Source organism: Myotis yumanensis, unplaced genomic scaffold, assembly GCF_028538775.1.
Source record: "Myotis yumanensis isolate MYYU_CA2020_CCGP unplaced genomic scaffold, mMyoYum1.0.hap1 SCAF_20, whole genome shotgun sequence".
Lineage (NCBI taxonomy): Eukaryota > Metazoa > Chordata > Mammalia > Chiroptera > Vespertilionidae > Myotis > Myotis yumanensis.
In genome coordinates this window covers 9,280,375-9,297,016 of record NW_027223771.1, presented here as the reverse complement: position 1 = coordinate 9,297,016, position 16,642 = coordinate 9,280,375, and the positions used below count along the sequence as shown (strand labels likewise).

Sequence of the window (16,642 nt, the reverse complement as noted above, 5' to 3'; positions counted from 1 at the left end):
TGTGACTTCCTGGTTCGTAGGTTGTTGCTCAACCACTGAGCCACACAGGCAGGGCCTGAAACCCATTCTTGCCATCAAGCCTCGCTGCACTGCACTCATTTTTGTGTCTAACATTCCGATGCATGGACAGACCACAGTGCACTTACTTGGTTTGACTTGTGACAGACCTCTGGGACTCTGGCCTTGTTTCTGATTTCGAGCCCACCCACGGGAGAGTTCTTGTACCATTTTCGCCTTATTTGTGTCCTCTTTTTCCTAAAAGAAAAACATGCAATTTAGAGGATGTTTGTTAGGCATTTTCCTAACAAATATAATAAATGTTAAAAATAACACCATGTTAGGACGCTTGTTAGGTTGGAGAAGAGAGGGGCTTTCCAAGTATTACTCTGCACTTTTGTTATTGATTTATTTTTTTAAGAGAGAGAGGAAGGGAGAGGGAGAGAAAGAGAGAAATATTGATGTGAGAATAAAACCAGGGAGTGAGCCAGCAACCTGGGCATGTGCCCTGACAGGGAATTGAACCCCCAACCTTTCAGTGCATGGGACAACACCTAACCATTGAGCCACACCAGCCAGGGCTGTGTTCTGTATCTTTGTCAGAAGAAGAACTACTATGTGGTTGCTACTCTGGGCTCCTCCTGGCTTTGGAGGCGATATGAAGCCAGAGTGTCCACGTGTTCTCTTTAGAGGTCACAGGCCTGGAGCAAAGTCCAGTCTCTCACACTCATTCTGTTTGTTCTTAACCTTCCTGACCCCCTAATGAGCTCCTTCGTGAATCAAAATAATAATCAGTCCGATCTTCATCATCCAGCTCGGCTGCAGGGAAGAACTCCAGCCGTCTGCAGAAGTCAGGGACTCCGGGCGGGAGCTGGATGCTGCAAAGGCTTGGCTGAGCCCAGAGGCTGGCTCTGGGCCTTGGCGTCTGGGATCCGTGCCCGGAGCTGCAGATCGGCCCTCGGGCGCACGGCGCTGGCTGGGAGGGGGGATCTGGGAGGGGGGACCTGGGAGGGGGGATCTGGGTGGGGGGATCCGGGAGGGGGGATCTGGGAGGGGGGATCCGGGAGGGGGGATCTGGGAGGGGGGATCTGGGAGGGGGGAGCTGGGAGGCAGCCGCGCTGCCCCTGCAGGTTCCACAGCAGCAAAATTCACCTCCCCAGGGGCACCCTCGGCCTTGCCTCTGGACACCGTCTGGTGCCAGGCACCAGAAGCCGCTGTTGCCAAAGACTAGCGTTTCAGCCCAAAATGCAGTGGGCACCCCTTCTCCGCCCCCCTCATTGGAATAATGTCAGTTCAGAACTCAGTCTGCACTATGGACCAGGAGGCCAGGGCACATGCCTGGGTTCTGGGCTGGATCCCCAGTGTGGGGTGTACAGGAGGCAGCCGATCAATGACTCTCTCATCATTGATTTCTTTCTCTCTCCCTTTCTCTCTGAAATCAATACAAATATATTTTTTAAAAAGAAGAAAAAAAAGATCGGGCTTCCCAGCCGTCCAGCCCGGCTGCAGAGTGTGTGCCCGGCTGGGTGTGGAGCCGGGCAGAAGCACGGGCCCTCTCGGCACCCAGGCCCGGGAGGCGGGATGGGCGGCCTCTCAGAGCTTCTTGGGGCTTGAACACCTGGGGCTCCCTCGCTGGGCGGGCGTTCCTGCCACCAGCCCCTGACTGCTTTGCTGAAAACAGACTCAAGAGGGTAATTCATTCGGGCAGTAAAGGCTTTGCCCCAGGAGGCCCAGGCCCTGGCCGGTCAGACCGGGATCAGCGCACCGATCGCAGCCACAAGGTCAACCTCAAGGGCAAGGCTGGGTCCAAGATAGAGAGTGTCCCTGGTCTGGGCGGTGGCCACGCACAGCAGATGCGGAGAACTCGGGGGGCGGGGGACGCTGCCTGGGTGGCCCAGCCCCGTGCTCATCCACATCCCTCCCTCCTGGGGGTACGAAACCTGCCCCTCAAAACCTCTCTCACGACCTACCCTTCCTCGCAGACAACTCGAAATTCTGCACGAAGGCGAAGACGGGCCATCAACGCCCACTGGACGGTGACACAGAGAACAGCGAGTCTCAGATGTGAGCAATGAGCTCCCTCAAGCACCCTTCCCCCGACACCGACGCCGACGCCGGACGCAGATGAGCAGATGACACTAAGTGGGCAGTCAGGCAATCAGGCCCATTATGGCTCCTCGGCAACTTCACGGAGAGGACGGTAAGCGGACGTGCGGGACAGAGAGGAGGAGAAGAGGCTTCTCCATCGCGCTGTCAATCACAGCGTCCCAGCCGCCCGGGGCCCACATTGCCACGTGCCTCTCACCTAGCGCCCTCGGCCCGAGACACGGCCTCCGGCTCCTTCTACAACAGGAGACGCGGACCACATCTGCATCCCTGCGTGTGGCCGGGCGTCTGCCCGGCTCGGAGGCCACACTGGTGACCGCGACACAGGCTCTCCCAGGGCCCACGCGGCCACAGCCCGCCCAGGTCAAGGGTCACGCGCATCAGAGTCCCTAATGCACAGGGCGCAGACTCACCCAAGAGGAACTGAGGAACCTGCCTGGGCCCAGGCCGGGTAGCGCAGTAGGAACGACAAATCCACGTCTCTCTGCCGTTCCTCTCTCTGAAATCAGTAAAAACATATTAAGAAAACAGATAAAGATCCAGCCGGTACCAAGAGAAGCCATCCTCACCCGGAGACGCAGCAGTATGGGCGCTGCTGCAGGGATGGGCACCCACTTCCCCCCGTGGGCCCCCTCAGGCACCCAGCACAGCCCTGTGCCTAGAAGGAGCTTTATTTTATTAAGATAAAAATATTCCCACAACATAAATATATAAAATCAATAAAAACATTTAAGAAAAAATGAATGAACTTAGAAATCGATGCTGCAAGAACTCAGATTGCCAAAAGTATTGGGGGGGGGGGTGCCTGCCACGCGGGTACCGTGGGAACCTGGGTGGGAGGCCTTGCTCCCTCTGCAGGCACAGGGAGTGGGGTCCGCTGTGCAGGGGGAGGAGGGGGCCATGTCTCTAATTGCAGGCCAGCTCCTGAGTAATGACAGCCTGCTGCCTAGCCCTTCCTGGGATATTTTTACCCCTTTCGTGGTAGCCATTTCAATGGGAGAAAGTCCTCTTCTGTGTCCTCTTACGACTTTCTGTGATATGTCCTGGAGAAAACAGCTCAAATACACGTCGCACCTGCCATTTTTATGCTTAGAAAGGACCCCCGGTGACATTTCTGGAAGAGGTTGAAGCCACAATTCAATCAAGTATTTAATCTAGGTTTGGTATCAAACAAACAGCATTTTAAAAATAAAATACAATGATTAGAATATCCTAGAAAACACCATCAGACCTATTACAATGTAATCTAAAGCTGGAAAAAAGTATTGACAAATTTATAATCAGGCTTTAAAAAATCAAAAAAAGGGCTAAATGCCATTTCAGGAAAAATGGTGAAACACAATAACAAGAACAAATACAGGAGATACAGAAACATTAGGCCCTCGGTCATTGTAAGCAGGGGACGTATGCTTCTGGAAAAGCAAAGGCCACCTACGAAGACCTAGTTCGAGAGGAAACGGCCGAGAAGGAACAGGGGCCAGGCAGAGAGGAGGGCTCAGCGGTCCGTATGGCCCTAATTCACAATGACCACCGCCCCATTCATCCCCGAGAGAATACGCTCCCTTTGCAAACACAGACGTCCGTTCCAAAACCACATTCTGAGCTGCAAAGACAATCACCAAGTTTGATGTTTCCTTTCCAGGTACGTAAGTGCTTGGCCTTTTAAATTGTTTCTTCTTGCATGCTTTGTGAAAATAAATGTGGTTTAATAAGAAAGGAACTAAAAATAGAACTGCTTGGTCACTGCAGGGCCAGGGAACCCTGACGTGAGCCTGCAGGACCGAGTGCGACTGGTTTTCTAAGAGCTTCCTCCCCCCAACCTGCCAGCCCCTGACCTGGCCACATTTTCGCTTTTCGGCCCAAAGGCGGCTGGGAGCCAGGGAGGCCGACATTTCCCCCCAAAGGCGTCCTAGAAGCTGCCCTGTTCCCAAGTTCTCACACTGACCTTGCAAGCTGCCTCGTTAGAAACCCTGTAGTTTCTCATACACCCGACGCCAACCTCTCCCACGGCTGGGGATGCGTGTCTCCCAGGCGGTTTGTTTGTTTGTTTCTGTGGTTTTTTATTTGTTTGTTGTGTGGACAAAAGGGGGCCACATACTAAGCTCAGAAACGCAGAGAAGGCCTGCGTGGAGGCCCTGCGAACTCAGGGTCACCACGAAGGGTGGCCTGGAACTAAAGCCTTCCGTTAGAAAGCAGTTCTCGGTGGGGGGTCACGTCCTAGGCCGGCATCTTCCCTGACAAAGGAACTCCGACCCTCGTCAGCCTGTTGTCTCTGCGCCCAGATAACCAACCCGGGAACAGGGCGACTTACTGTTAGGCTGTGGACTGCTGAGGGCCCTGCTCCCACGTGTGTAAACGGTGCACGTGTCCATCATTTCACTTTCTACCCAACCCCCGAGGTTCCCCTGCTCTGCTTTCTCCCGCCCCCTCATCTCTCACCGGGGGTTTCAGGGAACCAGGTCCCCCTCCTTGGGGGTAATTTACAAAAACAGGTGGGAACCACTCTTCTCCGGAGCACTGTCCCCGCGCGGGGAGGTTCCGCTTCCCGGCAAGGGCTGACAGTTTGGCTCAGATAAACTCACCAGAATTCTTCACGGGTTTGACTGTTCCCTTATGTTTTGGTCCCCCCCCCCCGCCCCCCCCATGAGTGTTAAAGTAGCGCAGGGCGTGGACTTCTGTCACGGCTGTTGGGGTGTTTTGCTCTGGTTTCCATGTCAGGCCTCCCCACGAAAGACCAAGGCCTCGGCACAGAGCGGGATGGGAAATCCGGTCTAAAAGGGTCACCGTGGCCACCGACCAGAGGCCGGGGCCGCTCACGGCTTCCTTTGCCCCAAACTCCCCGCGGGCCGGGCCGAGGTCGCAGGGCCCGGGCACCGAGCCCGCCCACCGCGGGGACAGCGGCGCAGCCGGGGGCGGGGTCAGGGCGGAAGGCGGAAGCAGACGCACTCGATTCAACTGGCTTACGCTGGGCCCGGCCCCTGTCGTCTCCCACATGGTCTAGCGGTTAGGATTCCTGGTTTTCACCCAGGCGGCCCGGGTTCGACTCCCGGTGTGGGAACGCCACAACCTTTTTTTTTTCTTTCTTTTGGAATCAGGTATAAAAAATGCACGAGGCCCACGTACACTGTTTTTACCAAGAAGAACGCTAAATGTAACTGCTGACGGTTGTCATTTCCTTCCCGGGGACGTGGAGCGATTCCCCACCCAGGAACGGTGTGTGTCATCCGTACTGATGTCTTTGCTCGTCCTTTACTTTACATCCATGACAGACGAAACGATTATAATTCATATTTAGTGGCCGAACTCTATCAGGGGGAGCACTCTTTCCCCAGCTTTATGGAGATATAATTGGCAGGGAAGCTTGTGAAAGGTGACGGTGTGCAACACGGTGTTTGATGGGCGTGCCTACTGCCCAGCGGCTGCCACAGCAGGTTAGCGAACACCTCCATCACCACGCGGGAGCTGCCGCTTCTTTCCGGGAAAACGGGTTAGGTGCAGCCAAGTCACTGCTGTCTCTGCCCCCACTCGGGGCTTCGGGCCGAGGACAGAGACGGAGGAGAGGGAGAGAGCTGTGGTCCCACTTATTTATACACATTCACGGGCTGATTCTTAGATGTGCCCTGACCGGGGATCGAACCCCAGCGGGAGGACACTCCGACCAAGTGAGCTACCCGGCCAGGGTGCCTGTGCATCTTTAATGTCAGTGCACCCCTAACATGAGGTGCACTACTAGTGAAGAACTCACACGCTGGGGGGTCTTCTTCTGGTGAGAGAAAGCTTACTAAGGGGAGTATATTTCATATACAGGGAGCACACACCCACACAGAGGGGTGGGCAAAGGTAGGCTTACAGCTGTGAGCACAGGAAGCAGTTCATTCTTGTATCGTTATTTGTGAATTATAGTATTATTTTCCACATCAACTGTAACCTTCTTTTGCCCACCCACATGTCATATACAGGGTGTCCCCCAAAAACGTATACACACTTTGAACACTTACTCATTCCAATGGCTTAAATCTGGAAAGAATCATTGGAATGAGTAAGTGTGCAAAGTGTGTATACGTCCGGGGGCGGAGGGGACACCCTACACACTGGTTTATGTAGATAGGTAATGTTTTATGTGACATGTGCATCGCCTGGACATGTACATACGTAACCCAGGAGAGCGGGTGCGGTGCACACGCTGGTCACGTGACCGTGGGGACCCGCCACCAGGCACCTGCTCCCCCAGAGGCGTCTCCCTCCCCAGGACTCTGTGTTGGCTCATTAGCCCAACCCTGGACACAAGTCCTCCGGCCAGGTCCCCGACTTCCACGTTAACCTACTGTTCGGTCTTAACGCTCCTGGCGGAGCTGCGTTCATTACAAGCAGGCGCTGCAAGGAGCCCGAGTGTCATTTGTCACAATAAAACGGTGTTCTTTTCTTCCTGTCATTTTTAGAACTTTGGTTACCACAGCAACCCAGGGCAGCTTTTATACACAGGTCACTTACGTGCAGTCGGTTTCTTTTATTTACTTATTTATGTATTTTATTTTATTTTGTAATTTTTTATTTTTTTTTTTTAGCATCAGGAAGATGAACTGTTTTTCTTCTTCCAACAAAGCTCACAATGTGGTGGAATAATCAGGCATAATGATAAGTTGGCCCACTGAGGAATATTACATGTTTAAATGAAAAATCATTACCTTACATCTGCATATTCAAATGCTCTGTTTAAAAAAAAATAACGCCTCTAAGAAGAAGCGAGTGCCAATTTAATCTCCCAGGTACCGGCTCATTAGAAGTCGGTAGCCCTAGGATATAATTAGTATTCCATAAAAGAGCAGGCCAGGAAAAAGCAGCCGGGCTGGGGGCAATCCAGGCGTGCATTAGCAAGCAGCACTCAGCTTTCAGCTGCCCCACCCCCTCAGGGGTCCTGGGCTCGCTGACCCAGCCCAGGTCCTTTGGGGGGTTCTGTGCTCTCCACCCACACTTCCCTTTGCAGGGAGAGCAAAGCCATCCTGGGCCACACAGCTGGGGGAAGCAGCTTTCTGCAGGGCACAGAGGCATTCCAGAAGATTCCAAACTACCTGGCACAGGAAGAGACCGGGGAGGAAACACCGCAGGCAGGGGCTGCGTCTGTCCACACGAGCTCTGAGAGCCAGCGAGCCTTTACACCAGCCCACCCTGCACCCACCGGCAGTTCTCACGTCTCCCCAAAGCCCTTTACCTCCTCGTCCATCCTGGCCCATTTTTTTCTAGGAGATTCCAGCATCTTCTCATTTTGCTTCACCTTCTAATTGCAAGCCCCTGGCCTGAACCAACCTGTTCTCCTCTGCCCCGTCCACGTGCTCCTGTGTAAAGCAGGCCAAGCCGTTTCCTCCTGACGCCTCCTGACGCTCGCGCCCCGCCGCCTCTTGGCTTCGTTTGAAATCTCCGGAACTCTGAGGGCCTCCACGCTGCTCAGCCAACAGGCCTAGGGCCTCCTTCCATTTCAGACCAACACACGCTTCTCGGGCCCTGCTGTGTGCCCAGTCTCTGGCGAGGCTCTGCGGAGAGAGAGAGACGAGCAAATTAAGGTGTCAGACTTAAGAGCTTTTAAGTCTAGGTGAGGGAAACCCCATGCAGAAACCGATGGTTTCAGTATAGTTCAGTCAAAAGGAGATTTCACAGCTCAGGCATAAGCAGAAACTGTACCTAAGATTATCTGGTCGCTCCTGGAGAAAATAATGCCTGAAATGCATCTTTAAAGATGAAAATATGAAACCAAGCAGAGAGATGGTGTGGACAGGGAGAGGCACGCAACAACAGGCCGACACAACAGATATTGCTGGAAAATAGAAAGAGAGCCTGGGGCCCCGGCCACTGTGGCTCAGTGGGTTGGGTGTCGCCTGGTACACCCAAAGGTTGCAGGTTCGATTCCCGGTCAAGGGCACCTGCCCAGGTTGCGGGCTCGATCCCCAGTGTGGCACGTGCAGGAGGCAGCTGATTAATGATTCTCTCTCATCATTGATGTTTCTATTTCTCTCTCTCCCTTCCTCTCTGAAATCAATAAAATATATATATATTTAAAAAGTAAATGTGTATAAGTCATCCACTCTCAGATTGGTACAGCCTGTTGGAAACGATGCCGATACTCTAGAGCAGCGGTCGCCAACCTTTCGGACCTCACGGACCACCAGCTGGCGACCGCTGCTCTCGTGTGTCCGGTGGAGACCACGGTTTGTGTGTCCATCACTCCCCTAACCTGCCCTGCAAATCGGAGCAAATCAAACCCTATGTTCCTTTTTTTATTTTTCTATTTTAATTTACTTTGGCTCTTATTTTTTAAATGATGTATATGGGAGAGCTTTTAATGTAATGAAAAAAAGAATTTTTTCTAATAAATGGGAAAGTTGGTAGAGCTCTTGAGAAGGTAAATTATAACAATTAAAAAGACGATGAGATTCATGGGTGTCTAATCACGAGAGTACATCATAAATAACAGGGTCTTCCTTGTACATAATATCTTCCTGGTACTCCCAATCAGCCTGTCTCCACGCTCTCACGTCACTATTTCTCTCTCTCTCTCCCTCCCTTCTTCCCTCTCTCTCTCTAAAAAAATCATGGACAGAAGAATCCTCGAGTGACGATTTCCGCCAGGACACGGCAGCAGATTGTAGTCTGCCAGCAAGACCCGAGCTCCTCTGGCCGAGCAGCCATGGTATCTCCCGGGAACCTGTCACGGAACGGGAATGACGGGGATTCTCTTTTCCTTTAGAGAGAGGCCTCCAATTCAAAACGAATACGGGAAAACCTCAGCGGGGTGTGCTTTGAAGTTCAAGGGCCGCTTCCTCATCAGCTTAGACCCACTCCCATCCTCGGAGAAAAGGAGGGAAGAGAGCCCTGGCCGGTGTGGCTCAGTGGATAGAGCGTCGGCCTGGAAGGTCCCAGTTTGCGGACTGAAGGGTCCCAGGTTCGATTCCGGTCAAGGGCATGCACCTTGGTTGCGGGCACATCCCCAGCAGGGGGTGTGCAGGAGGCGGCTGATCGATGTTTCTCTCTCATCGATGTGTCTAGCTCTCTATCCCTCTCACTCTCCCTTCCTCTCTGTAAAAAATCTATAAAATATATTTAAAAAAAAAAAAAAAGAGGGAAGAGAAACAAACTTTTTTTTCTCCCAATGATCCCACCCGCAGGTTCTGTCCATCCGCTTCTCCTGGGAACCACGGTGTGTACAGACGGTAGGGCTTCCGTCGCCATGGAAACGCGTCACCCAAGGTCCACTTAGGAAGCGCCCGGGGGTCTCCTGGTTGCCAGGGGCGACGTTGCCCTCGTGGCGTTTGAAGGCGGGGGCTCTGTTGACTCCTTGTGTGTGTCACACACTGGAGCGTGTCCTGCGCGATCTTCTTTAGCATTTGCCTTTGGCTACATGGTCTCTTCTGTCCGAACAAATTAATCGCCCGGATCATTTGTATCATGTTCAACCCGTCTTCACACCGTCTTCCATCAGGGACGTTATCTGTTTCACAAAACCAAACGGTGGAAGAGTAAAATAGTGTTACCTACCACCCGGCCGGTGTGGCTCAGCGGGTTGAGCACGGACCTCTATGATGAACCAGGAGGTCACGGCTCCATCCCCATCACGGCACAGGGCCGGGTTGTGGGTCCGATCCCCAGTAGGGGGCGCGCGGGAGGCAGCCCACCCATGGTCCTCTCTCCCTTCCTCGCTCTAAAATCAATAAGATAAATAAATAAATAAGTCACAAACGTATGTTTTGCAAAGATGGATCCCCAAACCTTCGATCTCGGTAGCACTACCACCTTCTGGGAGGGCGGGGTGCCCACCCGGAACCACCGGGCTGAGGAGGACACGGCCGCCTCCTCTTGGCGGTAAGTCTTCCATGTGCAGCCGCCACCCAATCAGAGTCACGCTCGCGAACCTGCTTGCCCGCTGGGTGACCCCCAAAATCAGGGGGACGGAGACGCGGCCACCGGCTCCTCCTAAAGCGCGGGACTCGAAACACGTGCATCCCCTGCGTGTGGCCGGGAGTCTGCCCGGCACGGAGGCCACGCTAGTGACCGCGACACAGGCTCTCCCAGAAGCCCACGCGGCCGCAGCCCGCCCGGGTCAAGGGTCACGCGCTTCAGAGGCCCGGATGCACAGGCCTCGGACTCACCCAAGAGGAACTGAGGGACCTGCCTGGGCCCTGGCCGGGTAGCGCAGTAGGAACGACAAATCCATGTTTTTCTCTCTCTCTCTCTTCCTCTCTCAAACCAATAACGACCGAGAGGCAGGCACCATCGGAAGAGAAGGTCGGTATCGCTAGAGAAAGGCCGCCATCACCGCCGAGACGCAGCAGCCACGCGGACGCTCCCAGTATCGCGAGGCACGGCCACTGTCGCGAGAAGCAGCAGTATCGCGAGACACTGTCAGTATCGCGAGAGGCAGGCACCGTGGCGAGAGACAGGGAGGGTCTCAGCAGGTAGGACCCCAACATGGGTCTCCCTAAAACCTGCAGGACTTGGAGGCAGAGGCATCTAATGTCGCTAGTCGTCGCCAAGGAGACGCCTGCCCAGCCCTCCCCGGTAGATGGGCGCGGGGCCTGGATGGCAGGGATGGGCACCACTACCCGCCGGGCCCCACCCCCCCTCCGTCATGCGCCCAGCACAGTCCCGGGAGAGGCAGCCCTGTGATTAGAAGGGTCTTTATTCTATTAAGATAAAAATATGCCCCCACGAAAAAAATAAAATCAGCAAAAACATTTAAAACACACACACACACACACACACACACACACACACGAATGAGCCGCCCTGGACGGTGTGGCTCAGTGGGCAGAGCGTCGGTGGCTGGCTTCCAATCGAGGGCACGTGTTTCTCTTACGTCCACGTTTCTCCCCGACTCTCCCTCGCTCTCTTCCACTCTCTCTAAAACAATCAACGGAAAAATAAACTTGGGCGAGGATTAAAAAATATATGCATATTCCCACAAAAAAAATAAATCAATAAAAACATAAAAAAAAAAACAACTAATGGACGTAGAAGTAGATGCTGCAAGAACTCAGATGTCAAAAGCCACATGTAATCAGGTATTCAAATCTAGGTTGGGGTGTCAAACAAACAGCATTTTTAAGAACAAAATGGTTCGCATAACCCAGAAAACACCATCAAGACAAATTACAGTGCAATCCAGGGCTGGGGGAGGGAGGGAGGGAGGATTTACAAACTTACATAAGAGCAGTGGTTCTCAACCTTCCTAACGCCGAGACCCTTTAATACAGTTCCTCCTGTCGTGGTGACCCCCAACCATAAAATTATTTTCGTTGCTACTTCATAACTAATTTTGCTACTGTTATGAATCGTCATGTAAATATCTGATAGGCAGGATGTATTTTCATTGTTACACATTGAACATAATGAAAGCAGTGATTCATCACAAAAACAATATGTAATTATGTATGTGTTTTCCGATGGTCTTGGGTGACCCCTGTGAAAGGTGCGTGCAATGGATCTCTCTCTCTCTCTCTCTCACTTCTCTCCATCCCCTTCCTTTCCACTCTCTCTCAAAAGCAATGGAAAAAATATACTCAGATGAGAAAAGGGAAGAAGGAGAAGAAAAAAGAAGACGCTGGCTGCTCTGGGGGTCTGCGTGCACCCCGAGGGATCTGACAGCCTCCCCGAGGTGAGGAAGACATCTCCCCACGAGCAGACCATGCCAGCTCCCCTCTGGCCACCTCCTCCCGGGCCCCGAAGCAGAGACGGAGCCGTCATCTTGACTGCATTCACCCGCTCTCTCTCGCGCTCTTGAAACAAAACCACTGCCCGCCCCCCTGAGAGGCGCCCGGTGCTTCATCTCATCTCCATCAGCTCTGGAGTGGCTGCTTTTAGCACCCGCCGTCTACCCCAGAACGCGCCTGGGCCTCGCACTCGAGACTGTGTTTCAAAGGACGAGCCCGCCCGGAGGGGAGCGTAATGAAGCCTTTCTCTTTCCCGCCCATTAAGGGAGCTCAAGTGCGCCAGGCGCTGGGTGCTCTGTGGACTCTCACTTCCCCCCCCCCAATGTGACCCTCGTGCATGGGCGCATGGTGTTTACCAAGAGGGACCCCCGCCCGGCCTGTGTGGCTCAGTGGTTGGAGCATCCACCCATGACCCTGGAGGTCACGGTTCGATTCCCGGTCAGGGCCCGGGGCCGGGTTGCGGGCCTGATCCCCCAGTTTGGGGAGTGCAGGAGGCAGCCGATCCATGATTCTCATCGTTTTTTTTTAAATATATTTTTGTTGATTTCAGAGAGGGAAAGGGAGAGAGAAACATCCATGATGAGAGAGAATCACAGACCGGCTGCCTCCTGCACACACACCCCCCACCCCCGACCGGGGACCGAGCCTGTAACCCAGGCACGTGCCATGATCGGGAATCAAACCGTGACCTCCTGGCTCACGGGTAGATGTTCAACCACGGAGCCACGCCGGCCTGGCTGACTCTCATCCTTGATGTTTCTCTCTCTCTCTCTCCCCCTCAAATTAATAAAAACATACGTATATTTTTAAAACCCACCTCTGAGAGGCTTCACAAACATTGAGACCCCAACAAAAGACCAGCCTGCACCCTGAGATCCCCCGCTCTGCCTGCAGATCGCCCCTGGGGGGCGGCGGCGCACGTGGCTGACCAGAGCCCTCACTCACAGCCCATTGCACAGCACTTAGCCGCTAATTGAAATTTCACAGTACAATACTTAAGACACGGCTCCAAATTGCATCGCCATTTAAGCAAATGTGTTTCCCTGGCCATTGCACCGGGCACGATTTCCTCCCGGCTACGTGCTTCCCATGATTTGCTGGCGGTGGCTGGCGCCATTAAGTCCTTCAGTTATTTATTTCAGGATATTCTAGAAGGTCCTGTCTCCCCGGGAGCTGCATTTCACCCAGTCGTGGGCTTCATCATCCCCGCCGACCGCGGGCCTCTTTCGAATGAGTGAATGAGCGAACGGACGCACAGAGCGAGGCTTAAGTCGGCACCGGGAAGGAAAGAGCACAGTTCCGTTCTCGGGGGGAGAAACTAGTTCTCGGCTCTCCCCGAGCCCAGACCTCAGGCCCTCCCGGGATACTTTATCTGTTCTCCCAGACCAGCTCCCAGGGTGAGGTTCTGTACGTGCTCCCGCCACAGGAACACCCACGGGCAGCCTTTAGAGAATCATGGCAGGGCCCAGCTGGTGCGGCTCAGTGGTGGACGCCCCACCACGGAGCCAGGAGGTCACGGTTGATGCTCGCCAGTGGGGGGGCATGCAGGAGGCAGCCGATGTGAGCCCCTCGGAGGATCCTACCCCATTGTCGTGCCCCCAAATGTCACCAACAGAAACCCGGCCCGTCTTGCTCAGCCCCCGAGCCCCCGATCTCGGCACCCTCGGGCTCTCAGCACCGTCGCCCGTGGGACAACGCTGCATTGGAGAGTTTGGTGGCAAATGTTTCCCTGAACTGACTTGTGCGTGGTGGTGGCGGTGGTGGTACATAAACGACTGTAGACATTTATTATCTGAGAACAATCTGTTTTTTCCCTCCGGGGAGAGGATGTAAGTAATTGAAAGATGATTATTGACGTAGGAACCACGAAAGCGGCGACCCTGCCCGGTCCTAACAGCATCGAAGATGTCGTTGGGCAGCGGCCACGTGTGGGAGGGGAAGTCAGTGGACAGCCGACGACAGAAAGGAACCGGGACACGGGGCGCCGGGCGCGGCTGAACAGCGGTGCCTCCTCCACGGCAAGTGGCCGCGCGTCGTCCGGGGACGTGTTCTGTATTTAATGTCGTGTCTGGGGTCTCTGGAACCCTTATTTATGGGAGGGGCTAGCGTTCCGTTTAAAATCATTACGAGGGCCGAAACCGGTTTGGCTCAGTGGATAGAGCGTCGGCCTGCGGACTGAAAGGTCCCAGGTTCGATTCCGGTCAAGGGCATGTACCTGGGTTGTGGGCACATCCCCAGTAGGAGATGTGCAGGAGGCAGCTGGTCGATGTTTCTCTCTCATCGATGTTTCTAACTCTCTATCTCTCTCCCTTCCTCTCTGTAAAAAAATCAATAAAACATATTTAAAAAAAAAATAAAATAAAATCATTACGAGGATGCCCTGCCGGCGTGGCTCAGGGGTTGAGCGCCGACCTATGAACCAGGAGGTCACGGTTTGATTCCCGGTCAGGACACACGCCCTGGTGGCAGGCTCGATCCCCAGTAGGAGGCGTGCAGGAGGTAGCTGGTCCATGATTCTCTCTCATCATTGCTGTTTCTCTCTTCCTCTCTGAAGTCAGTATATAAAACAGAAAAATGCATCCATCCTGGCCGGGGTGGCTCAGTTGGTGAATCGTCCTGTGCACCCAAGGTTGCTGGTTTGATTCCTGACCAGGGCTCCATTCCTGGTAGGGGCCAGGCAGGGGGCAGCCAACTGATATCTTTCTTCCTCTCTCCCTCTCTCTCTCTCTCTCCCTCTCTCTCTCAAATCAACAAATAAAAAAATTTAAAACAAGAACAGGGAGAGAAGAATGCCGGAGAGAGCCCGTGTCTTCTGACACCTCTGAGATGATGAATGCCGGCCGCGCTACGAACCGACGCACATCCATCTCAAGGCCTTTTAAGGCCACGCCGTGCCCTGCGTGGGCGCCGGGGACACAGCTCACGGCGCCACAGACGGCCGGTTCTGTGCCCGTGTGATCATTCGCCTAAATGGCTCTCCCAGAAAAATCCCCTCTGTGTGATGGTCATCCATAACCCGCCTCCCGGGGTGTGTGTGTGTGTGTGTGTGTGTGTGTGTGTGTGTGTGTGTCTGACACTGAAAATCGAAGGCAGGCACGGGCCACAGCCACTTTCCCGGCCAGGCCGCCCTGCTGGTCCCCCCAGCGCGGAAGGCCCCTGCTCCATCAGGTAGCCATGATCTTGTCGAACCCGACGTTTGAAGATGAAAATATTGGCTCCTTAAACAGCCCCCGATCCCATGGGCCAGCCAGGGGCCTCCCTTCCCGCCGACCCAGTGATTTGTTGTTTTTAATTAAATCCGGGAACAGCCACGGCCACTTTTGCACGGATCCCGAAGACGACAGTGTGTGTGTGTATGTGTGTGTGTGTGTGTGTGTGTGTTGTGTTTAAGCTGATGGACAACAGCAAGGTGCCAAGCCCCTCCCCAACCCTCCCCCTTTTTTTATTATTACATTTAAATTGGTTGGAGAGTTTCGATAATTCACCGAGGAAAGGAAGACGTATTGCTATCAGATCAATAAATCCGTGCCGGTCCATCGAGGAAGGCAGGCTCACGGGCGGCCCCGCGAGCGCTCGGGGAAACGGCTCCTAAGTGAGACATCGAGCTACAAAGAGAGCATTTCTGCTTTATCTCCCGCGGCCGCGGCCCCGGCCCCGCCGCACGGCGCCGGCTATTTGCTCCGACCTCACTTAGAGCATTTCCTAACTCCCCGGTGCTATCGATGTAATACACCATTTACGGGTCCCCGAAAAAAGAGAGAGGAAGAGAGAAAACGGCAAGCGTTTCAGGTGTGTTTTTCAACCCGAGACCCCTCGTCTCCATAGCAACCGAACGTCTCTTTCCTGGAAAGGGGAACGGAGACCACAGCGAGCCAGGGTTGTACTTTTTTTTTTTTTAATATATATGTGTTTTTTTGTTTCAGGGAGGAAGGGAGAGGGAGAGAGCGAGCGAGACATCAGTGACGGGGAGAGACACGGGGATCGGCTGCCTCCTGCACGTCCCCCCCTGCTGGGGATCGAGCCCGCAACCCGGGCATGTGCCCGGACCGGACCTCCTGGTTCCTCGGTGGGAGCTCCACCACTGAGCCACACTGGCCGGGCACAGTGTTAATGGGCTCCAGTCCATTGTGTGGGGTTGGCGATGGGAAATAGCGGAGCCTCTTGGTGGGGGGTCACTCGGCGTCCTGAGGTTCTCGTCGGCCACCTGACATGGTCTGACGCCCGTCCCAGGCCACCCTCGCCAGGTCAGAGCCCGGCTGTCCCCGGATTGTTGCTGGAATTCTACAGGTCTGCAGTGTGCGGTTCTACCACATATGATCCGTCTATCGTATCGTGTGTTCACCACCCACGGTCCAGTCTCCTTCCATCACCATTGCCCCCCCCCCCCTACCTTCTACCTGCCCCTCCCCGTGGAAGAAGCTCTTAATCCCATGACAGACAGATCACAGTTGGCTTAGCTGAACATGGTCCTCTGGACTCCAGCTCCTGAGTTAGTTCAGTGAAATCTAAAATAGACAGATGTAGCCCTGGCCGGTCCGGCCCAGTGGTGAGAGCGTCGGCCTTCAGACTGACGGGTCCCGAGTTCGATTCTTGTCAAGGGCATGTACCTCCGTTGCAGGCTCAATCCCCGGCCCTGGTCTGGGCACGTGTGCAGGAGGCAACCAATCGATGTGTCTCTCTCACATCAACATTTCTCTCTCTGTGTCTCTTTCCCTCCCTTCCACTCTCTCTCTAAAATAAAATAAAAAATCCATGGAAAAATATCCTTGGGTGAGGATGGACAAAAAAATAAATAATAAAAAGTAAAATAGCCCTGCCTGGTTTGTCTCAGTGGATAGAGC

General features: G+C 54.0%; 1 long non-coding RNA gene and 1 other non-coding gene across 2 annotated transcripts; one reads left to right on the top strand and one right to left on the bottom strand.

The window, feature by feature from the left end:
- Positions 1-207: 207 nt before the first annotated feature.
- Positions 208-3,181, bottom strand: LOC138998336 (uncharacterized). Its single transcript, XR_011469138.1, has 3 exons — positions 3,075-3,181; positions 2,517-2,602; positions 208-255 (listed from the first exon to the last, which is right to left on the bottom strand). It is a non-coding gene; the product is annotated as an uncharacterized lncRNA (long non-coding RNA).
- Positions 3,182-5,089: 1,908 nt separating this feature from the next.
- TRNAE-UUC (transfer RNA glutamic acid (anticodon UUC)) lies at positions 5,090-5,161 on the top strand. Its single transcript has one exon. It is a non-coding gene; the product is annotated as a tRNA-Glu (tRNA).
- Positions 5,162-16,642: the final 11,481 nt, after the last annotated feature.